This window comes from Bombus affinis, unplaced genomic scaffold (genome assembly GCF_024516045.1).
Source record: "Bombus affinis isolate iyBomAffi1 unplaced genomic scaffold, iyBomAffi1.2 ctg00000243.1, whole genome shotgun sequence".
Taxonomy (NCBI): domain Eukaryota; kingdom Metazoa; phylum Arthropoda; class Insecta; order Hymenoptera; family Apidae; genus Bombus; species Bombus affinis.
Window position 1 is genome coordinate 137,874 of NW_026108939.1, and position 27,130 is coordinate 165,003.

General features: G+C 37.4%; 1 long non-coding RNA gene and 1 pseudogene across 1 annotated transcript; one reads left to right on the plus strand and one right to left on the minus strand.

Moving 5' to 3' along the window:
- The first annotated feature begins 560 nt into the window (after positions 1-560).
- Positions 561-21,501, plus strand: LOC126927815 (6-phosphofructo-2-kinase/fructose-2,6-bisphosphatase-like; annotated as a pseudogene).
- A 1,181-nt stretch (positions 21,502-22,682) lies between these two features.
- Positions 22,683-25,070, minus strand: LOC126927823 (uncharacterized). Its single transcript, XR_007715928.1, has 2 exons — positions 24,887-25,070; positions 22,683-24,469 (listed from the first exon to the last, which is right to left on the minus strand). It is a non-coding gene; the product is annotated as an uncharacterized LOC126927823 (long non-coding RNA).
- Positions 25,071-27,130: the final 2,060 nt, after the last annotated feature.

Consider the following 27,130-nt stretch of genomic DNA (forward strand, 5'->3'; position numbering starts at 1 on the left):
TAATTGCAAAAGAAATGATATTCAAAGCTTGCATCTTTTCATCCAAGTAGATTGTAAATAATTATCATTTGTTATTGCAATCCTGTTTTCAGTCCGAATCATGTATTATCTAATCTATTGCCTGCAATAAATAATACTTGGGTGACGTCGAAACTGTTACCCAGGAAGCAAGAGTAAAATGCTTAAGCCGTGCAATTATGAATTACGTGATACGTTACGGTAACAATTAATGAGGCATAAGGTCCAATGATGGAACGAGAGGAAAGAATGATTCTGGTATCAGTTCGTGTGAACTGAAGGCGTGTACAATTGTACACTTAAGAACGAAATTCTATGTTGTCATCGTTTCAAGAATTAATACGTTAATGGTCCAAATTAGACTAGTTTTTATAATACAATGTCTAAGTAATGTCTATAATAATGTCTAAGTAAAGCGATTATAGTTAATCGACCAAAATAAACGTAAAGAGCACTATAACGGTGATTCGAATTTGGTGGAACGTAGCTCGCGTCTGTCGAAATTATAGTTGAGACATTGTACGATGTTATATAATAAAGATTCTACCAGATTCCTCCATGACCGCTGTTGATATTTTCACGCAGATTTGTAAAATATTATGTAAAAAGTCGCATTGTCTAAGGTTGCAGTGGCCCAGTAAATATCGACGTTTTGTCCTCAAACGTAAATACATTCGACGTGTCCCCAATATGATTGCTGTATACTAGTAGTGGGGTAAGCGAATCGTTGATTGGCCAGTTTCAACAGAGGGAGCCTACCAGGTCCGGCTCGATGTTGCTAAAAGCTGCAGCAAATGGGGGAATATCAGTCGCTAGTACCTCCTCGATCTTACTAGAGACGACCGTTTTCACTTCACAATTTTACTTCGTTTTCACTTTGACTTTTAAACACTTTCGTATAACTTCAGTTACAGAACGTTAGGCGGATTTGCACGCAACATACAGTGAACAAAACATCAACAAACGCAGAGATTAGAATCGGACAATAGAGAGTCGACAGTTATATTCGAAGGTCTTTGGTGGATAAAATTAATCTGGTAAACCGGTTGTACGAGAACTGATTCTGCAGAGGCAACTCCACAGATTGTCCGTGTGAAACCACGTTGTCGTGGGCGGTAAAGGGAGAGAAAAGGAGCTAAAAAGGGTAAGGAATACCTTACATATAAATATACATAACCAAAGCAGAGTTGAAGTGGCGGCGAGAAGGGAACACCAGTGTGCTGGAAAACGGTGAGGCAGCACCGTGACTATGTAAACTACTAGCATATACTTGTGGCAGCGCGTGCGCAGAGTCGGACAACGTCTGTATCGACAATATTTATAAAGGTACATCGTAACGTGATAGATAGATCGTCGACGATCAAACAATCGAGGGTAAAAGAAGATTTAACCAAAGAAGAGGACAAAATCGGAGAACTGGGCTTTTCTTCGAGCATAGGCAAAGAAGCACGCAAACTGGCTCCAGAGGTGAGGATCAAGCAAATTGGAATGAGGGAGGACCTGTTGTCCATAATACGGCACACAAGTAGCGATCATTTTTCGGAAGAACTCTAGCCGAAGATTGAGCAGCAAAACGGGTAAAAAGGAGACTAGCAATAGACCACTGTTTCCGAGTATTTTATACAAATAGAGGGCTCTTGTTTGCTGGATATTTCAAGCAAAAGCGTTACCAGGATCACTTTCATTCTCTTCCTGTAATTATCGACTTCTCGACTGGTCTACCTATTGACTTGTGTTTTCCCGAAGGGAAACCAAAGACCCCAATTTGAATAGTTCATCGTCGGGTTATGCCCTGGGTTGCCGCCTGTCTCGACCTGTTGGCGGCACCGATTCTGGGTTACTGTCTGGCCGTGAGGAAACTTGCACTGCAAGCCGGCTTTTTCCAAGAAGAAACGAACAAATCGATCGTAACACAAGCGGTGAACGCTATCAATACGTCGACTATACAAAAGGAGACTGCGCCGTGCGCTGATACGATGGCACCAAGCGTCGAAGAACAGCGCCAAGGTAAATCGATTAAATGGAACACTAGTAATATGAGTTTCATCTAATTGATATTATTTACTCGTACAATCACACCATGTTCGATATATTCGATAGGTAACGATGTTATTGAATAGCAATTCAATCGGTAATCAGGTTGCGAAACATTCGATGGGAAACGTTATTTATTTCTTATCTATCGAAAACGAAAGCATCGGATTACTCTGCGTTATGCAATGCAACAGTCATCATAAAAAATTGCATGGAAATGCAATATGCAAACGAAATTAAAAAATGCCACCTGCGGAAATACCGGATGAAATAATGGCTTTTTTCATCGTTTGTTTTTCTCATTGAAACGCATTACGCTTTTTCGCTCGTTCTCTTTGAATTTCTCGTTTCGTGTCAGCTAGATCTTTAGCTATTACACCGAAATTCCCACGAAACCAGGCCACGGTTTCACGAATCTGTGATCTCCACTTGTAATAGGAGTGGTGACTATAAATAAAACACGATTTAAATAGATATCCGTGTCGTATGTTCGAAACGCGTGCGACGAATGAAAATTCAGCATGTAACAAATAACTTAAAATTGATAAACTTGTTGTTTTCATTGAACTCGCATGGAAAATGAAAACAATAAACAAAGAAAGATTCACAGTATAAAAACGAGGAATCTGTACATAGATTTGCACTTGTCGCGCTATCTGAGAGATAAATTTATCGCGAGAGGTAAGTTTACGGCGTCTAATAACGGAGGTCTGTCGCCTAAAAAGTTAGTATGCATTGATAAAAAATATTTTGTCCTTTTCCATTTATCATCAGTTCAGTCGGACCAATTAGCGTGCACCTTTCAAAGAGGCGTTTCTGTCGCCTAAGGTTGTCCCCGGTTTTCTTTTAACGACGATAAATTGCGTGTCAATGAAAAACGCGACGGGTACAGTCACACAGTTCGTAAAGGCAGAAAAGATCCCGAAGGTCAGCAGGAGTCAGAGATGTAAACGAGAAAATTATGGTAACGACATGGATTATCATGATCCCTGCAATTATTGTAATCTCGTCGCAGGGGAAAATCGTTTCTTAACCTCTTGCGTTGCTACTATTTTTTATAACTATACATAATTAGCTATACGCGATTAAAAGATTCAATTATGGGAACTTTGCATTGCGTTCTTTTTGTATTCCTTTCATTTACAATTAAAGTCTCTGTATTCACAAGTGTGTCTGGATATAAGAAGATAAGGGGTTAATCAATACTGGAGAAGATATTGCGTGGTTCCATGTTTCTTCTAAACGTGGCCTCGAGCACAAAAGCTGTTATTCGTGAATGAATGGAGATTATTCAGTACCAGTCACCGAAGGACATCGAAATATCGTTTAACAAATTCATCTTATTGCTATTCGTAGTAACATAAATTAAGCACAACAAAATTATCGATGAGATAAATTAAACCTTCAGGTATCCTCGATCTTTGAATATTAATATGTGTCCGATATTTTTAAATCTGCAATCGGCATCGTACCACATAGAAACTTCACTGATATATTCTAAGACGCGCTATTAATTTCGTTATTTAATTGAACTTAAACATAGAATTATTTGAGACAACGATGTCTTTTGACAACGTGGATATTGCTGGTAAGAATTCGTTACACGTTCCAATGTTTACCTCGCGATAAACCGTGAAAGAATTTAATGAGACAGAGGAAGAGGGAGTGAGAGAGGGAGGGGAGAAACGAAAGGTAAAATTTCTTCAAGGATATCCCATGAGAGATATTATCTTAGCTCGTGAAACGGGAATGTGCACATTGCACATCGTACAAGTTGTACGCCAATAAGACTAAAAACTCCACGATCGAGGGTGTGTCCCTTGTGTTTCTTTGAACTGCTACTTTCATGATCAGCCGTGCATGTAGTCGTTACACGTGCATTATCATCAACACGCGCCAATTATTTATATTGTCCTTGTAGATACGCACAGCTTATAAATATACAGTGGGAAAAAAGTAGCTGTTGTCAGCTGTGAGAGAGTTGTATCTTATATCGTAATACGTTTTATACTCAGTTGACGCAAATGCTCCTTATCTCAGAGCACGGTGGTTTCTTATCAAAAGTTTCGTTTCTTTTTTCTATATCTCAGTAACTAAACGATCGTACCAGGTCCCACGAGTATCTCATCTTATCAAACTCAAGTGCTTTCGAATTTTATAAAGCTTCAATAATTTAAGCTCCTCTCTATCGTAAAATTCTGACAAGAGTTTTCGAGTACGATGAGTTCCAGAAATTGTCTTGTTTTATCTAGTTCAAGTAGCTGTCAGTTCAATTTTTCTTTTTCCTTTTTCTTTTTTTTTTTTTTTTTTTAACGAAATTCTGTGGCAAATTTGGTGAAATGCGATGTAGTGGTAGCTGCCGTTACAGCGCATGTTCCGATGCAACAAAATGGTTTTCTCCACAAGACCGATTATTGATTTTCTGCCGCTGAGCTTGTTCTTATCCTGCGCATGACAGCATATGGAAATGACCGTGATGAATCTTCGCGAAGACGTAACGCAATTTTCATAATTAATTACTGTATTCTGACGTTACAAATTTCATTGCCATTTGTTCATAGATAAATAAATATTATCGACACGATATTCCATGGAATAATTTAGTATTCACGCATACGTTGGTAGCCGTAGCGTGGCGAGAGTACATGCGTTGTTACAATTCAACGCTTGAATAATAAATCGAGTGACGACACGTTTCAGGTCAACGTACCAACTGTTAAAGCTGGTTTCATGGGGATTCTCGATAGGTGATAGTACATCGTTCGGTATACGCGAATGATCGGTATTGATCGTGTATCGCGTGCAACAGCTTGGTAAATACGACACTCGAAGCTGCACTTTGAATTATAAAACAATATACATACATCGGTATATCATCCGATTGTTTGAGTTGAAAAACTTCCGTTTTCAATACGTTTTATTTTTCAAAGCGAAACGTGCGATTCGTTTGTATAATCTATAAACGTGCATCGAAGCTCTTTTATCCACGGATCAAGGGGTCTAATTCGTAATTATTTTGTTGACACGCGTTAAGTCGAGAAAAACAGACACGCAAATAAAAATGAAGACAGATATAGCGAATGACGAAATCGTTCCGTGGCGTACGTGCTTTTGCTTATGGTAAAAAATCTACTCAGAGATTCGTTAAATTAGTCCAAATGTAATGACCTTTATCGCTTTTCGAGCTTCGATTATTAGGCACAAGGACATGCCGATTCGAAACAACACGCGATAACGCATATTTCTATCGCCATGTCGAATTTCGTGAACTCAGATAATTCGATAATTCTTACTCCATTTCAATTTTTTATATTGTAAACAGCGAGTTAATTATAACGTTACAGACAGGTCGTCGTACGTATTTTCGTACTTGAACTTTAATCCTGTTTTGAACTTTCATTCTATACACCGCAATATATTGCGTACGATTACATATCGATTACGAACGACTACACGATATATTACATAAATTATCGCATGACATATAGAGTTTTGGAAAATATAGCAATCAAATACGTAGATCGCGGATATTTATACGGTTCTGAGAAATATAGAAAAATCCAAATAATTACACAATCATATAAAACATATATAAAAATATGAAGGTGTTTGAAAAGTTCGCAACATTTCCGAGAATTGATAAGCTCTGTAATCGATTGCGATAAAATTTGAAGGGGTTAATTTATACCTTTTATAGAGATTTCATAAATTTAATTTATATGAAGCAGTATTGTATTTTATATTCGATAGAATGTCAATTCTACGAAAATACATTTTATTTGAATTTCGCTACGAACTTTTCAAATATATGAGCTATAAAATTGCTACATTTAGCGAGTGAAACAAATATTTCTCACAAATATTTCGCATGAATATCCGTATTCCAAAAATGAGAATAGAATAAGTCAGAATGTCGAACAAACAAAAAACAAAGTTTGTTGTTGAGATTAATACCGCGAAAGAAGCGGCAGTCGCAAAAGTGTAGCCAAAAGCTCTCGAGCATGAGGAGAGAATTCTAAATATAAAGTTCACCAACGCTCGGTTTTTAACGTGGAACCCAACAGGAAGGCATCAGTACTCGGTTGAAATTCGCACTCTGAAGTTCGCGAGTTCGTCTAGCCGGTTGTGTCATTGAAACGCATTCTTTATTATTGATTCGTCATTAGTTGATTGTCGAACAGTGTTGTTAACGGTACATTGTAAAGAACATGTGTGTGATCGGTAAGGATTATTCTTCCATCGATCAATAGTGAAAACGATTTTAATCTAAATGTACGGGTAAAAAGCAGAATGCTCATGCAAATGTTGCACGCAATATAATGCTCGCGTATATCTTTTATTTTCACTTTTACGTTCATTGTTTCGTAGAAACCTAAATATTTCATTCGACGAAAACAAAATAAAAATTTAAAACATCTTGTTCATAGCGCGCGAGAAAGAGTTCTTTTGTGAATCGAAGATGCGTCGGAGGGAAACGATAATTTTCTCACTAATTTCATTCTTACTATTATACGATCACATTGTTCGATTTTCTATCGAATTACGTCACATACGTTCACATTGTTAACGATCATTCGACTGTTGGCTGGCTTAACAAACTAGCTTGGCACCGGGTCAGATCTATCATAGTCGTTTGGGTGCATCTTTTAAAATTGGTCGTTATTATTATATTATTATACACATAAAAATAACCGGATGCTACAATGAAATGCCTTAGAAAATATCTGACTTCTATCGTAATCGCGTATTGGCGTTGGTAAATTTGTTCACGATCTGTACATTTATACTCGCGTCTTTGTTGCACAATCCTTTGTCTCCTTGATATTTATCAATGGCCATACGTCTACTCATCAAGCAAGTGAAAATGTAATTAATTACACGAGTATCATAGATTCTGTTGCTTTCAGAACCCAAGGATAAAATCACAATAAGGACGTCGGGGATAATGAAGTCTCCCCGAAAATTCTCAGGGGTTGTAATCGCGATGTGCGGTTTACCAGGTCGTGGAAAAAGCCAAGTGGCACAATGCCTTTCGCGCAGACTCAACTGGAACGGCGATTCCACTAAAGGTTGGGAATTCTGTTTTGTTTACTGCCAATTGCTACACTTAAAAACGAAACCTGTTCATTAAATCATATTAGTCATCTTAAATAAGCGGTTTCGTAGTATTATTTCCATTCGACCAACAATTATCTGTGTCTCTTCTTTTTTTTTCCTTTTTTACTTCCTATTTTGTGGTTGTATTATGTGTACAAGTCACGTGTCTGATCATTAATTCGTTAGTTTTTCATTTTTCCCGTTTTTGTTTTCAACACGGTCGTTAAGAGGATTTATTACATACGCTAAATAGACTTGTTACGTAAATCAACATTTGCGGCGCTTTGAACAAATTTTAATTTCTATTTTGTAATATATTACATTGTGCTCTTCCTAATTTTTACAACCTTATAAAATACTACAAATAGATATATTCTCTACATACGCATATACGTATACCAGATGGGGACTATATAACATGGTGGAAAAAAAAAACATTATTTCATATTGTTCCTTTGTGAAATGCTAAATAATTGTTCTATGTTATTACGTCCCGGGACCTATTTATATTTCATGTATAAATAAAACTATTCTTATATATTTTATACTGCATTAATTTCGTCATACCATTATAGTAACGATGGTAATAATAAAAAATTTATAATTACAATACGAAGTTGATGTGTACTTATTAACCGTGTACTATAACGAAACTTAAATCATACCATGATTTGAATATTATATCGCAGGTCTACTTTATTAAAGTTTATGTTTAAAATTAGCCATTGTTCCCTGACTTTGCATAAGCTAGGTTTTAATGCTTTGGGGACCTCGATGTACGAACCATTCTATGACTTAGGCAAAAGTCTATATACTTTAGTATATAGTACATAGATAGCGTATATACCTTCTACATCTCTAAATCAATGCTTTTGCGTAGGAATTTGCATGGCGCGATCAAGATAAGCTGCGCTATCGTTATCCATGGGGAGAAAGCTACATCGACGCCATGCACCGCGTGGAACCGGTTATTGCTGAATTACAGAGATCCAACAACATCTTGGTCGTGTCTCATCAAGCTATTCTGCGCTGCATCATTGGCGTTTTCACAGATAAAAAACCGGGAGAGGTGCCTTACGCTGAGGTGCCACTGCATACCATCATCCGAGTCAGCAGCCAGGGTTGCAATTACAAGGTGGACTTCTGCAAGTTACCCATCGAGTGCATAAACACGACTCGCGTGAAGCCGAATAATTGTAGCGCGGACAGAACCGCGGACGATGCTCTGCTCACAGTCCCAGCACATTTCGACATACCGGATCCTTGGCGAAATCTTGGCAGCGGACCCATTCTCGTACAACAACACTGAGAAACCGCTCGGAGATCCAGGATCATGTCGAAAATTCGATGTCTGTTTGTTTGTAAGCCCTGGAGCTTTCAGCAGTGATGTCTTCTTGGAATATTTTTGCTTTTGAATTCAGGCAGGGGATGAAGATTTGAAATATCATGCAAGTATGGATTGAATATATTATTAGTACATATATATGTATAAGTAGATCGCTTTAAGGTATCTTTAAGAAATACAGATTCGATGAGACGGAAGATGATGATATCGGAGTCAATTCTAGATAAATAGATTGGATAGATCGCGTGAAAGAAACGACACGTAAAATCAAATAATCGTTATCGAGACTGGATATTTATTTCTGAAATTTTCATTTTCTCATGAATCCCGAGAAACTTAGGTCGTTTCAACTTTGACTTGTTTATCGTCGAGTTCCGTTACCTTCGCGGGATGTACTCCGATTGTCATGTTTTTCCTCGTTGATTCTGTTCCCATTGGCAATAATTTAGTATCCTACTGCTGGAGCCCTCTATACGTTATGTTTAAGCAGTTTAATTTTAATAATCATATACAAGTCAAATGTTACATTAAGTCTAATATGTCGCAGATGACTATCGCAAGAAATATTTTAATTGTACATCGTAAAATTCAGAAAGACAGGCAATCTTTTAAATTGTAAGAATGCGAAACATGTCTTTCGTATTAAATTCTATTTCAAAATATTGATATAATATATACAACGAACACACGAAAGACAGTTTTTTTAGTATTGTACTATTTATAGGTGATAGAATTTTAGATTTATGTATTTTCGTTTGCCTAGTTCCTAGCACAACGATTGTAAGCCTCGAGATTTGGACGATATTAGGATTTTTATTACTGTAAAGTACAATTGAAAGATACTATATCGTAGCGTTATATAAAGTTTGACTATAAAACGGACCTGATATCATTGTTAACAAGGAAATAACGAATATTGTATTTTTCGAGTGTGTATGAGTGTTCGAACGATAGATGTATATTTCTAGGCACAAAATTAGCGGTATACTGTGCTACGGTCTCATTAAGAAATGTCAAACATTCGAGCAAAGTATTTTTCTCTACGAAGGAAAGCGCGAGAAATAATCAACAGAGGCGATTAAGAAAGAAAAAAAATCGATATCGAATGGTGCCTTCTTCTGTCGATATACTGTTACGTTTCACTTAGAGTTATATTCTATCTCGTGGACCGCATAAATATGCATAATATTTTATTAGGCATCACGTGGAAATCTCCGAGCAATCCATTTATCCAGAACAAGCTCGAGGATTCGCAAAATGTGAATAGAATAAAAAATAAATAAGCCTTACGGAACTAATTTATTCTGAGATGAACTAAGTATGGCAGGGGGCAAATTAATTTTCTATACAAGTATACAAATGGCATAAGTTATCTAGTCCATTCATTGCTGAACATTCTGGCGTTCTTTCTTTTCTCTTTTGCTATGCGGGAATCGACATAAAAAATTATACAGCGTTCTAAATGTTAAGTCGTATTAATACCTTTTAAACTCCTTTGTTTGTTTGTTTCTTAATTGTATATTGTATTTTCGAGCTATCGCGGGGAGACGCGGTCGTTAGAATACGCGTCAACGGGAATCGTAAATTCCCGTTACGATTAGAATAATCAACACCACGAATAGTTCGATCCCCGTATTTCGGTTAGGACAATCGGGGTAGTTGTTGCGGTATAACACTGGGAGTCACAGAGTTATAATAATGTATATTTCCAACACTTTATACAATCACACAAAGTAGTAACGCCGTTGATTAAGATACAGATAACGAAAAGAAGGATTATTCTTAGATGAGAGAAGAAGAGCTATAGGAGCTCTAGGCTCTTGAGAGCTGTAGGAGCTGTCGGACTTCTGGATACTGTGAGAGCGGTAGGAGACTCTAGGCCGTGTAGGCCTAACATAACTTCCGCAATTAACATTCAATGACTCGTGTATATGACTAGAATGATTCAATAGAAACAGGTACAGCTTTGAATAAGTTTGACTAGATAAAAAGTGATTATCAAGTAAACTGCGAACATGCATTTGTGAGAAACTTATGAACGTACGTAATATGCAAAAATATATAAAGTACGCAAAATAGAGTAGTCGTTAGAATATTTAGTAAAGCAAGTTTCTGCTTAGGTTGCATTCCTTCAGCAGTATCCATAAAAATATGAATTTGAATAAATATTCGCAGTTTACTATTCAAGACCCTGATGGAAGCTTAGACAAAGTCTTAACCACAAATCTTAAAAAATCAGCAAAAGTACAAATATTTCATAAAGTTTCACCATTGTTTCAATGTGAAACGACGAGATTCAATAAAATCCCGTCAGTATCCATTTTAAATGCCCGACCTCATCAATTTGGCAGTATAATCTCTTTGTTTACTCGCCAAATGGAGGTCCAAGCTTCTCAGCATTCTGTCTTGAATCTCTGAGGCACGAAAACTGTTACATATCGATTCCGGTTTGTAAACCAATTTTAAAGAATTATTATTTTCTATGATAGTAACAAAAAATCAAAATCAGTAAAAATATTGATTTCTACGTCCATTATGTTTTGATTCTATACTTTGTACGGTTCTGCCTTCTTTACATTACAAAAACAATATTTAAAAAATTGTTTGCTAATATCATAACTACATCACAAGATATTTGTTTATTTCATTATTGTAGTATCGGAAAAAAGGACAGGATTAGGATAATTTAGATTTGTAAAATTCTCCTAATACTATTTATTTAAGATAAATAAAAATAACAGAGATTAATTGGACAGAGAACGATAAATGTTCAACTTGAACTAAAACACAAAAGTCTTATTCCACTCAAATCACTCTCGCGTCTCTTTGTCTTTTCTCGTCCCATCGAACACGTGTTCCGAAACCCCCGTGGCCAGAGTCACGCAGGCTCTTTCCACAAAACTATCCACTTGAAAGGACCGTCGACACATTGATGTACTCGACGGCGCCGCGGCTCTCGCCACTTTGTATACGGTTCGGCCGATATCTTAGGCCTTTTGCCCACGATACTACAATATTTTTAAACGGACATATCGTAAAACTTGCTGACAAGGGCTAGTTGTCATGTCAAATCTTTGTCTGTTCATCGCATAAGATAATGGAAAAGAGAGAGGAAGAAAAAAAAATAGAAAGAAAATGGAAGAAAATGGGCTGAAGCGAAGGCAACGGCAGGAAAAGAAGGCAGCTAAGGGAAAAAAAGAAAAGCGAAGCTAAGAGTAGAGAAGGAGAGGAAGAAAAACAAAAGACGAAAATGGAGAGAAACAAGAAAACAAACGAAGCGAGAGAGTAGAAAATGGATCACAGAGAAGAAAATGACGGAAGAGAAAAATAAGAACGTGATAGAGAAAATCTTCTGTATATTCCAGAATTTAAGAAGTAATACTGTAATGCCTAATCTACATTTAACTGTTTATCTCAGATTTTTTATTGTCTTACTAAAAAATATTCTAATCTAGGTTTCTAATAATTAAATTTTAACTAATTAGGCCAAGTACCAAGTTAGTTGTCCCAGTTTAATACGTATCTTTCGTTCTCTGTGATCAACAGGTTGGAAAAATGGTGATCTCCATTGTCCTTATCTTCTTCATCTGCTTCCTGCCGTATCATATCTTTATGATTTGGTTTCACTTTTTCGCATCAACGCTAAATGACTACAATAAATATTGGCATATCTTCAGGATTATTGGTTTTGTCATGACCTTCATCAACAGCTGTATCAACCCCACCGCTCTATATTTTGTCAGCACAACATTTCGCGAGAGGTGAGAGTTACGTCGCGTGAAGAGGTCCACGCGACGTCTTCTATTGTCTGACCGTAAAGGCTCAAGCGTCGTTAGAGAAATCCTCAATAAACCTAAGGCCCATCATAAACCGAGTCTCATTAGCTTGCAGGAACCTTGAATCCTGCAAGTATTTTGGGTTTATATCTGGTACTTAAACAAGTCATTAGGTCTATTGAGCGTGCTTAAAGATTGCGCAGAAAGCTGGTATTTATAACGGGAAAAACTGATAATTATATGATAGAGAAAACCAGGCATTTATAGAATAGAAATGTCTGGATTTTTCCACGAGTCATGCCGATGGGGTGCTTACATCTCCCATCTTCAAGAGTTAACGTCTTAGCCAATGGGTAGCGCGGATACTTGTCCTCACCTTTCCTAACTAAAAATGTAAGCAACGAATCCGCGTTCTTCGTTCAAAAGGCACACCCATACCGAGCTTTCCTCCGTAATCACATCAGAACGAACTTCAGAGTTTTCCATCATCTCTCGCGGTGCCCACAAGTCTGACAGCTCCTATAGCTCTCACTCTCTCATCTAAGAATAATCCTTCTCTTCGTTATCTGTATCTTAACCAACGGCGTTACTACTTTGTCTGATTGTATAAAGTGTTGGAAAAATCTAAAATTAGCCGATCCAACATTTCACATACCAAGCCCGATCGAAGTAGTATTAAGCTCGGGACCAACTTTAACATCATTATGTGTCGGGCAGATTAAAATACCACAATCCATCGATACTGAGTTATGTTTGCAAAAAACTCGCTTCGGTTAGGTTATCGGGGGAGCCCACCCGCGCAATCGGGCACACATTCGTTTCACACTACCACACGCGATCTGACGACAACCACGTTTCCATCGTCAGCATCGCAACCATCTGATTCAACGTCACAAAACGTCTTGAATCAGTCCATCGCTCGAGATTCTCTGGATCGGAAGAAGCTGAATCCCGTCCAGGACAACAAGGATCAAATTCCGCCGACGGAAACCATCGCCGCAGCTCAAATGGCGATCCCGTCGCATACCACGCGGAGCTCACCGCGTGATACTCACAACGTGTCACCCACACGCGATCTGACGACCACGTTCGCAGCGTCAGCATCGCAACCATCTGATTCGACGCCACAAAACGTCTTGAATCAGTCCATCGCTCGAGACCCTCTGGACCGGAAGGGACTGATTCTCGTCCAGGACGACAACGGCCATACTCCGCCGACGGAAATCGTCCCTTCATCTCAATTGCCGATCCCGGCGCATACCACGCGGAGCTCACCGCATGACACTCGCAATGTGTCAACTACCCGAGATCGGACAACCACGCTCACAGCACCAGCATCGCAACCATCTGATTCAACTACACAAAACGTCTCGAATCAGCCGAATGCTCCAGACCTGCTGGACCGGGAGGAACGGAATCCCGTTCAATACGGAATCAATACGTCGACTGTACAAAAGGAGACTGCGCCGTCCGCTGATACGATGGCACCAAGCGTCGAAGAACAGCGATAAGGTAAATCGATTAAATGGAACACTAGTAATATGAGTTTCATCTAATTGATATTATTTACTCATACAATCACACCATGTTCGATATATTCGATAGGTAACGATGTTCTATCGCAAACGAAAGCATCGGATTACTGTGCGTTATGCAATGCAACAGTCATCATAAAAAATTGCATGGAAATGCAATATGCAAACGAAATTAAAAAATGCCACCTGCGGAAATACCGGATGAAATAATGGCTTTTTTCATCGTTTGTTTTTCTCATTGAAACGCATTACGCTTTTTCGCTCGTTCTCTTTGAATTTCTCGATTCGTGTCAGCTAGATCTTTAGCTATTACACCGAAATTCCCACGAAACCAGGCCACGGTTTCACGAATCTGTGATCTCCACTTGTAATAGGAGTGGTGACTATAAATAAAACACGATTTAAATAGATATCCGTGTCGTATGTTCGGAACGCGTGCGACGAATGAAAATTCAGCATGTAACAAATAACTTAAAATTGATAAACTTGTTGTTTTCATTGAACTCGCATGGAAAATGAAAACAATAAACAAAGAAAGATTCACAGTATAAAAACGAGGAATCTGTACATAGATTTGCACTTGTCGCGCTATCTGAGAGATAAATTTATCGCGAGAGGTAAGTTTACGGCGTCTAATAACGGAGGTCTGTCGCCTAAAAAGTTAGTATGCATTGATAAAAAATATTTTGTCCTTTTCCATTTATCATCAGTTCAGTCGGACCAATTAGCGTGCACCTTTCAAAGAGGCGTTTCTGTCGCCTAAGGTTGTCCCCGGTTTTCTTTTAACGACGATAAATTGCGTGTCGATGAAAAACGCGACGGGTACAGTCACACAGTTCGTAAAAGCAGAAAAGATCCCGAAGGTCAGCAGGAGTCAGAGATGTAAACGAGAAAATTATGGTAACGACATGGATTATCATGATCCCTGCAATTATTGTAATCTCGTCGCAGCGGAAAATCGTTTCTTAACCTCTTGCGTTGCTACTATTTTTTATAACTATACATAATTAGCTATACGCTAAATCAACATTTGCGGCGCTTTGAACAAATTTTAATTTCTATTTTGTAATATATTACATTGTGCTCTTCCTAGTTTTTACAACCTTATAAAATACTACAAATAGATATATTCTCTACATACGCATATACGTATACCAGATGGAGACTATATAACATGGTGGAAAAAAAAACATTATTTCATATTGTTCCTTTGTGAAATGCTAAATAATTGTTCTATGTTATTACGTCCCGGGACCTATCTATATTTCATGTATAAATAAAACTATTCTTATATATTTTATACTGCATTAATTTCGTCATACCATTGTAGTAACGATGGTAATAATAAAAAATTTATAACTATTGATAAATAGTTATAATTAATTGCTAATAAAAAATAATTGTTCAAATTATGTATTGCTATTAATCTTGGGGCGCCGGTCACCGGTGACCTCGACGATGCCACGGCCAAGTTGAGTGCCGGCCACCGGTGACCCCTATGGTATTTAACGTGTTAAATAATGACTGTAATGAATGTTTCGCGAATTGTTGAATGTTTCGATGAAAAACAAGAATCACAGGAAAAGTAGTGTAATTTCAATTTTCTCGAATGCTTCAAAATGACAAATGAGACATTGACAAAGAAGGGTAGTTTAGCTCACTATATTTTACGCCGTACTATTATATTGTTTCCATCTAACGATACAAACGTAAATCAAAAAATATCCAATTATTTAAGCTCTCCTAGACCCTTCCAACAACTAATGAATTACATTTAATTATTACTTTAGTGATGAGGGTTAGCGACTACCGCAGGAAAAGGCTGGAACCATATGGAGAGGCCGTATCGCACGAGCTGTTTCTTCCGGACCATACGACGAACGCAGCGTTGAGAACTCTGGCCCAACGAGACGCGATGCACGAGTGCGCTACATGGCTCGCAGGCGGAAATTCCGTAGCTGTAAGCATCAATTAGACGCGTGACAAACGTCTAGTAAAGATGTGAAATTGAATAGAATCTGGAGATAAATTCAGTATCGAAAGGAGAACGCGTGCCGTTGCATTCGATCGAAAATAATCGCAAAAGTTCAAGAGATTTCAGTATCGAATCGAGAACAACAACACACGCGATTGTATTTGATTGAAAATAATTGAAAATAGTTGAGAAAGATTCGGTATCAACACGAGAACGGGAATACGCTCGGTTATGCTTGATTGAGAGTAATCGAAAAAAGTTGAGAAAGATTCAATGTCGAAACGAATGCAAGCACGCGCGATTGCATTTGATCGAAAATAATAGAACAGAGTTAAGAAAGAATTTTAATCGTTGCGCATTTGAAGAATCCGACCGGAAGAAGAAACACGTGTTTTTTTTTGTTATTATGTAACCGGAGCTGCAAGAATAGATTAGAATATTAGAACGGTCAAGGGTCGTATTTATACATAGATCGCGCTAACGGTGGACGACGCGATTAAACCGAGGCTAGTCAAGCCGGTCTACCTTTCTCCGACCGAACCGAATCTCGTCGTACGAGTTTTACCTTGCTTAATATTTTTAACAACATGTACCAACGTTCCACGATAGAAACCGCAATAGTTCATGGTGTTGAAAGTAGCTTAAGATCAGCTCGTTATTTTCTCGATATTATGCGCTTTAGAAATAGTCGAGAATTGAACAAATATGACACGAATTCAATATGAAGACTACAACGGTAAAACGTGTCTTCGCGTTAAATTTTAAATTCTATGTGGAAACGTATCTTAGATATTATACGAAACTAATTATTTAATTCTGAAATTAACGGTGCATTTTTCCTTCCAAATTATATCATATTGAAATATTCCTATTTATTCTAATTTATCGTATTCTTTCTATGTGGTCTTGATATATAAGTTAACAATAAGAGAAACCAACATGTAAATTCATATATAAATTACTCGCCATAATTATTAGGACATCTACACGTTATAAGCATCGATTGGAACACTTTGACACTTTTCTTTATCTGCTATATCTTACATTACAAAGTACATATGCCGCGAATGAAATAACAGATTTATAACGAAATTACTAGAAACGAAAAGCACTCCATTCGTATTAAATATCAATATGTGCCCTAATATTTATGGCCGGCGGTGTTCTTAATTGAATAATAATTAATTTTGACGAAGGGCCTGTAGCAACATGAAGACACTTTCAGTATTTAAATTGCATTTATCGGGAGAGAAAAACAAAAGTATAGGTTTCATATTCAAATGTGTTTAAATAATACAAATATTAGTTTAGATCATGAATTTATAGCACGTGTCAAAATATGATATAGTTTTGGTTAATTTTGACTTGCATTCTGCTGGTTTACACAAATTATTGGAAAGCTACCTCCTTGTTGCAGCAATCTCTCCAAATATACAATACAAAGAAAGACAACTGAAAATCGATATAGTCTAATGTCTATTTAAATAAAATGCGTAGGAAGAAATATACTGAAATTTGAGTTTGCGAGTCGTCACAGTTAGTTGCATTTAAGAATTTTCCTGTTTGAAGATCCTGGACGCCACGCTGGTGATGCGAGCGCAGCGCGCCGAGGTCTTCGACTATTTTTCCGAGCAGTGGTTATCGCGTCCTCTTTATCGAGTGCGTCTGCGACGATCCGGTTGTACTGGAGCGAAATTACAAGGAGATATTGCGGTACAGCGCTGACTATGTTGGCATGGATTCAATAACAGCCGAAGAAGATCTACGATTGAAGATAGCTCATTACATTCGATCTTACGAGCCAATGGATGAGAAGACGTATCCACGAATCCGTATCGACACCGGCAGCATGGATATGGAGTCCTGCAACGTGTCAGGCCATGTGGAGACAAATGTCCTTGGATATCTTGGAAGCGTCACTGTTGAGCCGCATACTCTTTATTTTTCTCGGGTTGGTAATCCATCAAATTTTACATTTGTCATCGTTTAATCCTCATCTCAAATGTTCTAATCCTAGAAGCTCAGCCTTAGCGTCTTTAGTCTTAATTATAAGAATTTTTCGACAAGTGATAATGATAACGATAATGAAGAAACGTGTTTGTTCTTAGATTACAAGCTGAGTCAAGGACAATTGAGCCAGGTCGTGGCGCTTGCAATTATTAAAAAGATTAACGTACATAACTGAGCACTCCATTTAGCATGACGAGCCCTCAATTGTTTACACACAACATGTTTTAAAAGAATACGTATACGTATACGCATACGTAAAAACATACATATTGTATTTTTAAAATCTTGCTATCTTATCAGGGTTTGGTTCCAAAATTAATTTCTTCTCGCCTGATCGTAATCTTATCATTGCTACGCCTCTCTTTTTGAACGTAATCAGAATATTCTACGATTTGGTAAAACTAAAGCTCTCCCTCTCTCTTTTGATTACAGCACGGCGAAAGCGAGTACAACGTATTGGTTAAGGTTGGTGGTGACGCAGTTTTAAGCGCACGTGGCGAGAGATATGCACAAGCGTTGGCCACTAAGTTCAACGCTATGCGTATTCCCGACCTGCGCGTGCTAACTAGTCGCCTTCGAAGGACTATCGCGACTGCTCGTGGCGTGGAAGCGCCCCAAGAACACGTGGCAGCACTCAACGAACTCCACGCCAATATCTGTGAGGGGCTGTCTTATGAAGAGATGCAGGAGCATTATCCGCAGGTAATTTCAGATCAAACGCGTCTTCCTCCTCGAAATTTCGTCACTGCTTGCATTGAATTACGTTTCAAGTGTTGTTGACCAAAGTGAAATAGCGAGTGAAGATAATTTATACTTTTAAGGATGATTCATCGAAAAATGCGTAAATTCGGTTTCACTTACTACTTGCCTAATCTTCTGGCTGTATTTAAACGAGCCTTCAATCGGTTGAATTTATCAGTCTCTAGCTCTAAGAGCTTTAATTTATTTGTGTAGTAAATGGTAGATAGCTGTAACAGTTATCATTGTAGGTTATAGGGTATAACGGTATAAGCTTTTAGGGTATATAGAGTATATAGGGTTTATAGGGTATAAGCTTTTTGAATTAATCTAATCGTATCAGTATTATGTTAGAAACATTGTACTATAATTGACACATTTAAGATTAGTATTTGATCAAAATTTTCCCAGTGATCGATTTGTTAATGCAGTTATAATTTGTATTTCAATAAGTTTGGGATCCTAGATATGGAATATTTATTATCTACTACGTTTGTCAATTTAATTCTCTAAGCGAACAACTTTCAATCGTATCTTGGAAAATGAATAATAACATAAATCTTCACGGATGACTCAAGCATTGAATACTTGGCCACTGGGGAAAAGTATCGAGTGACTTAACGTCTGCACTAACAGTCTGTAACTGATTAAAATTCAGTTGTATGCAAATTTATCCACTTACATCCACGAAATATTTGCTTGACTAATGAGAATGAGCGTTGAAGTTCAAAGAAATATTCCCAGTCAAGTACATAGCACATAGACGATAATCACAATGTTTCACGTTGCTAGATCGAACTCAATCAGTCTGATTAATCTGGACGAAGTTTTAGAACATGGATAAATGAATATTATAATTACAATACGAAGTTGATGTGTACTTATTAACCGCGTACTATAACGAAACTTAAATCATACCATGATTTGAATATTATATCGCAGGTCTACTTTATTAAAGTTTATGTTTAAAATTAGCCATTGTTCCCTGACTTTGCATAAGCTAGGTTTTAATGCTTTGGGGACCTCGATGTACGAACCATTCTATGACTTAGGCAAAAGTCTATATACTTTAGTATATAGTACATAGATAGCGTATATACCTTCTACATCTCTAAATCGATGCTTTTGCGTAGGAATTTGCATGGCGCGATCAAGATAAGCTGCGCTATCGTTATCCATGGGGAGAAAGCTACATCGACGCCATGCACCGCGTGGAACCGGTTATTGCTGAATTACAGAGATCCAACAACATCTTGGTCGTGTCTCATCAAGCTATTCTGCGCTGCATCATTGGCGTTTTCACAGATAAAAAACCGGAAGAGGTGCCTTACGCTGAGGTGCCACTGCATACCATCATCCGAGTCAGCAGCCATGGTTACAATTACAAGGTGGACTTCTTCAAGTTACCCATAGAGTGCGTAAACACGATTCGCGTGAAGCCGAATAATTGTAGCGCGGACAGAACCGCGGACGATGCTCTGCTCACAGTCCCAGCACATTTCGACATACCGGATCCTTGGCGAAATCTTGGCAGCGGACCCATTCTCGGACAACAACACTGAGAAACCGCTCGGGGATCCGCGATCATGTCGAAAATTCGATGTCTGTTTGTTTGTAACCCCTGAAGCTTTCAGCAGTGATGTCTTCTTGGAATATTTTTGCTTTTGAATTCAGGCAGGGGATGAAGATTTGAAATATCATGCAAGTATGGATTGAATATATTTTTAGTACGTATATATGTATAAGTAGATCGCTTTAAGGTATCTTTAAGAAATACAGATTCGATGAGACGGAAGATGATGATATCGGAGTCAATTCTAGATAAATAGATTGGATAGATCGCGTGAAAGAAACGACACGTAAAATCAAATAATCGTTATCGAGACTGGAAATTTATTTCTGAAATTTTCATTTTCTCATGAATCCCGAGAAACTTAGGTCGTTTCAACTTTGACTTGTTTATCGTCGAGTTCCGTTACCTTCGCGGGATGTACTCCGATTGTCATGTTTTTCCTCGTTGATTCTGTTCCCATTGGCAATAATTTAGTATCCTACTGCTGGAGCCCTCTATACGTTATGTTTAAGCAGTTTAATTTTAATAATCACATACAAGTCAAATGTTACATTAACTCTAATATGTCGCAGATGACTATCGCAAGAAATATTTTAATTGTACATCGTAAAATTCAGAAAGACAGGCAATCTTTTAAATTGTAGGAATGCGAAACATGTCTTTCGTATTAAATTCTATTTCAAAATATTGATATAATATATACAACGAACACACGAAAGACAGTTTTTTTAGTATTGTACTATTTATAGGTGATAGAATTTTAGATTTATGTATTTTCGTTTGCCTAGTTCCTAACACAACGATTGTAAGCCTTGAGATTTGTACGATATTAGGATTTTTATTACTGTAAAGTACAATTGAAAGATACTATATCGTAGCGTTATATAAAGTTTGACTATAAAACGGACCTGATATCATTGTTAACAAGGAAAGAACGAATATTGTATTTTTCGAGTGTGTATGCGATTCGTTGCTTACATTTTTAGTTAGGAATGTTGAGGACAAGTATCCGCGCTACCCATTGGCTAAGACGTTAACGCTTGAAGATGGGAGATGTAAGCACCCCATCGGCATGACTCGTGGGAAAGTCCAGACATTTCTATTCTATAAATGCCTGGTTTTCCATATCATAAATTATATCTATCATATAATTACCATATCATAGCTTTCTCCGTAATCTTTAAGCACGCTCAATAGACCTAATGACTTGTTTAAGTACCAGATATAAACCCAAAATACTTGCAGGATTCAAGGTTCCTGCAAGCTAATGAGACTCGGTTTATGATGGGCTTTAGGTTTATTGAGGGTTTCTCTAACGACTCTTGGGCCTTTACGGTCAGACAATAAAAAACGTCGCGCGGACCTCTTCACGCGACGTAACACTCACCTCTCGCGAAATGTTGTGCTGGCAAAATATAGAACGATAGGGTTGACACAGCTGTTGATGAAGGTCATGACGAAACCAATAATCCTGAAGATATGCCAATATTTATTGTAGTCATTTAGCGTTGATGCGAAAAAGTGAAACCAAATCATAAAGATGTGATACGGTAGGAAGCAGATGAAGAAGATTAGGACGATGGAGATCACCATTTTTCCAACCTGTTGATCACAGAGAACGAAAGATACGTATTAAACTGGGACAACTAACTTGGTACTTGGTCTAATTAGTTAAAATTTAATTATTAGAAACCTAGATTAGAATATTTTTTAGTAAGACAGTAAAAAATCTGAGATAAACAGTTAAATGTAGATTAGGCATTACAGTATTACTTCTTAAATTCTGGAATATACAGAAGATTTTCTCTTCCTCTCTCTTTTCCATCATCTTACGCGATGAACAGACAAAGATTTGACATGACAACTAGCGCTTGTCAGCAAGTTTTACGATATGTCCGTTTAAAAATATTGTAGTATCGTGGGCAAAAGGTCTAAGATATCGGCCGAACCGTGTACAAAGTGGCGAGAGCCGTGGCGCCTTTCAAGTGGATAGTTTTGTGGAAAGAGCCTGCGTGACCCTGGCTACGGGGTTTCGGGACACGTGTTCGATGGGACGAGAAAAGACAAAGAGACGCTAAGGGTAGTGTTAGTTGAGACGCCAGCGAGAACGAATGCAAAAGGAGTGCAGTATGAGTTGAGAAGCGACAGCGTGCGAGTGCAGAAGCCGAAGACTATAGTTGTCTATATAGACTATATATACTATGTAGGGTTGTAGAGTTGCTAGCGTTGTAGAGAGATCGAGTTGTTGCGTTATAGAGTTGCGAGAGTGATTTGAGTAGAATAAGACTTTTGTGTTTTAGTTCAAGTTGAACATTTATCGCTCTCTGTCCAATTAATCTCTGTTATTTTTACTTATCTTAAATAAATAGTATTAGGAGAATTTTACAAATCTAAATTATCCTAATCCTATCCCTTTTTCCCGATACTACAATATCTATAATAAGATTTCGCAGGTATCTGCCTCAGATCGACCGCGACCTTAGCAGATTTAGTCATCGTTCAATTGATCCTGTAAATATGCTTTCAACGTCTCGACACCGATGTCGTTAGATAATACGCCTTTGCCTCAACTTTTGAAATATTACGTTAAATAAATTCTCAAGTTCGATATTTAACTTCTTTCACAGAAGTCTTTTTTATCAGAAAGATAAATGGAGATTAGCTGGAAGAAAACATCGCCAAGAGAAATAGTCTTTCCACAGCCGAGGAACAAATCTGGGAAGAGTGCAGGCGTTCTAGCATCTACGAAAAATAAAGAGGCGATAACTCGTAGTCGTTCGAGCGAATGGATCATTTTGATTCGCATGCAGCGTGTCTTGGTATGGATTGCCAGCGGATAGTAGTTAAATCGAATCTCTCGTTCAGGCGTAATTCTCAGCCGTTATCTAGAGGTGATTTGTCATCGCTGTATTTATAGGCCAATCGATTATATTATTTGTCCGAATTGTTCCATGAAATTGTATTAATCTCGAAACTCTATTTTCACGAAACATAGCTACCGTTATTACTACTACGAAATGGCTCTTTGTTATCAAAATGGATTAGAGAACGGTTGAATGCATTTGACGGATGAAAACATTGGAAAAGTAGAAGTAAGAACCGTGGTTATTGAAGGTTCTGTCGTATCTTCGCTAGACACGCTTCGATGCCACCTTCTATCGAATTAGTCGAAGTGAATCAGAATATCGAGCCGCCTGTGAAGTGATTTTTAAATCAGACAACAAAGACTTTCTGTTATCGAGTATTTTAATACACTTACTTGGTGTATTAGATCAAGCCATTGTACTCACGTTGCATAAAAAGGAATACATTTCTATTGAAATAATAATTGGTCGAAAAACTTGATCAAATATGCGAACGATATTCATCTTAAATTGTGTACGAAGTTTTCAAATAAATTATTGTTTTATATACAACAGAAACGAGGAAGACGAAGAGTTGGCTCGTTGAAGAAACTTCATTGGTCGATACGTCGATGTACTTTAAGATGATCGACCGTCACTTTTCATTCAAATACAATACGGAAAGTGAAATTGGATTACATGCTAAAGATATTGCCAGAGAATATCCCGATCTATAATGATTTATAATTAGCATTCTATCCCGGAAGTTATGGAACGCCTTCTTCTAGTTGTTGGACTAGACTTGTTTCATCGATGCTTAACCGTATATTGGCCTAAGGTCGTATTACATAATCTTATTATTGATCGTATCGAAGATTGCGTAAGTAAAGTATAGTTTATAACAATTGCACCATCGACTCGAGATTTGCGCTAAATTAATTCCGCTTCTTCTTGCACCTTGTTACTCGGGTACATGATGAGCGTGAAATTTTTTCAAAGTAAATAATTTATAGCTATAACTCAATTTACATCACAGTCTAAGTAACAATTTATTAGAATTTAAATTTATTTGCAAGTTGACTGCATATATAAGCAGTGTAATTTCATAAAAATATCATACAGGTAGCAATTTCAATTTCTCTGTTCTACACCTTTTCACTGGTATACCTGTATACCTTTTGTGTCAAAATTAGATTTACTTGAAAATTGTATAATTTCATAATAATATCGATTCACTCTACCTTTCTGCGTGATCGAATTTGCTCCAGCCGCTGAATTGCAGATAATTCGCAGGGCATGTTCCTGGTGGACAGTTGAAGGTGTCGTGCAATTTGAAAATAGTATCCTGCTATAATGAGTAACGGTATCACGTAGTAGGCCAGGAACTTGAATAACACCACCCCTCTCCTATAGCTTGCCCCTGCGTTTCAGAACTAGAAATAAATTAATACGACTTCGTGGGTGTGAAATGAAAACACGGAGAAATGTCCAAGCAGAGATCGTAAACGAGCAACTATTTTGCTTTCTGTATGTAGTAACTTAATGGGTCTTAGAGGAAAGGACAAGTAATGATGTTTTGATTTGATAAATAATATTCGAAGCAACGAAATGATTACAATGCTGTTGTACGTCCTATTCTCACACGCGGCTTCGGCTTCTACACTCGCTCGCTCTCGCTTCTCAAGTCACACTCTGCACACCTTTTGCATCCGTCTTCTCCGGCTTCTCAACTAATACTGACTTTAACGTCTCTTTGTCTTTTCCCGCCGTTCGAGACACGTGCCCCGAAACGCCCGTGGCCAGGGTCACGCGGGCCCTTTCCACGAAACTATCCACTTAAAAAGAAGACCGACGACACATTGATGTACCCGACGATGCCGCGGCTCTCGCGACATTGTTTACGATTCGGCAGATATCTTAGGCCTTTTGTCCACGATACTACATGTATGTTCAGTTTAGGAGAAGAATACTTATAATTCGTTCTTATAATTCGTTCCCGGATTGAGTAGAATAGTTTTTTAATCCGAATAGAAATATTTCAGCGTGTGAGATACTCACCCAATTCCACGGGGAAAGGGTTACAGATGTGGACGCTGGAGTTAGTTGTTATGTCGACGTTCATCACGTGAGAGGAAGAGAGCAGCAGGCATCGACAAAACAATCGCCAGCACCCAAATAAGGCAAGCTATTAGTACCGCTAATGGCACTGCTTTCATTCCGGCTACATGGCGGCGAATAGGATTTACGACCGCGTAGTACCTACGATGCAACACGAGCATATCTTTCTTTTATTTGTAAATCAATTTTTATTGAAACCTTAACCCTGAAATACTATAGAACGGAGTAATTTATACCCCACTTAAATGTTTCATTTACAGATGGCTGTTGTGCGTGTATTTATTACTGTTGAGAAATGGTTGTTATTTACACGTTCCGAGCTGTCTCGTGCAACAAATGTACCAACTGTAATATTAATATGTTGGCAAGATAGAAATCTTAGATTATATATAGATTTCTGTTTTACAATTTATTTATTATTTTATTTTATTTGCTTTATTACTAAATTTATTACTATTGGACAAGGGTGTTTAACGCCTTCTGTTTTATTAAACGTCACTAACGATACTAATTCAAATATGCAGATAGATCCTGATAATTATTTGACATGGAAGAAATCAAAATTATTTAGCAACGTATCGTTTGTTGGAAATAAGCGTTGTGTTAATAAAATGATATGTAATTTTCAATATAGCGTTAATTGGATTGTTTATAAATGCAGTATTGCAGGGTTAAGATTAAATGATGTCTGATTAAATGAATTCTTCAGTTATACTTTATTTTAACGTTGAACTTTCTTATTAATGTAAATTAATTGATTTTCTTAATTAATAACGAAATTAATTAATAACGATTAATAGCGAAAAGGAAATTGGACGTTTGAGATTTCATTTCGATTACTGATTAAAGAGTCGATTGGTCCATTAATGGGGCGGAACTTCACTAAAGTTAGGACGACCAGCCTATCCCTGAGACAACAATTTCCTCAACCGTAACTGGGTTTGACAACTTACCTCTCGGCTGATAACGCGGTCAGAGTGAAAACTGAGACACCGACTGAAATATCCTTGACGCACTCCGATAATTTGCAAACTGTCTGTCCCCACGGCCATGAATCGAATGTGAATATAACAGACGTGAGTGGTACACTCGTTAGGATCACCTGAAATAAACGAAAATTAAAATTAAAAATATACACGTGTATTTTATTGTATTGTATTTCCACGGTCAATTGTACTCGTGTTATTCAATCTACCCTTTATCGAAATTTTATTCGAATATTTTTCTGTACTTTTGCGAAATTTAATTGAATTCTACGAATATATGGGAAACGTTTTAAAATCTGTTTCGTTGAAAACCCTTTATCGAAATTTTATTTGAATATTTTTCTGTAATTTTGCGAAATTTGATTGAATTCTACGAATATATGGGAAACGTTTGAAAATCTGTTTCGTTGAAAACGACGCCTTCGACATTTCGATAGGTGAGAGCGATAAAATAAACAATACTTGATATTATATTTGTACGGCATCGAGCATATAGTAAAATTATTAGGAAAACATTTATCAGGATTCATTGTTATCGAGAAAATTAAAATAAAAATAATCCGCGCTTATGATACAGAAAAATTTATTAAAAATATTCGTGATGAATTCACATCCCACGTCCTTTTAACATACTGTGTAACGTTCACTCAATTTGCGAAAAAAAGATTCCCTCATTAACTCGCTAAATTTCGTCTGAAATACGGACGTCTCTGATGAATTTCGAGATAAAAGGGGGATATTAACAGGAACGTTTTGTATTGAATATTATAATAAAAAATGTAGATTAAGCGAATTTTCTGCAATTTCATGCGGGATGTAGAAATTTCGTCGTATGATCGAACACTCAATTATGCTGTTGCACTTTTTTCTCAGTGTTAATCGTGAAATACACATTTTCTTTTTGTTTAAGCATGATCGTTCGAACACTATAATCGAGAAAATATTTATTAAAATTAAAATACATTCGACGTGTCCCCAATATGATTGCTGTATACTAGTAGTGGGGTAAGCGAATCGTTGATTGGCCAGTTTCAACAGAGGGAGCCTACCAGGTCCGTCTCGATGTTGCTAAAAGCTGCAGC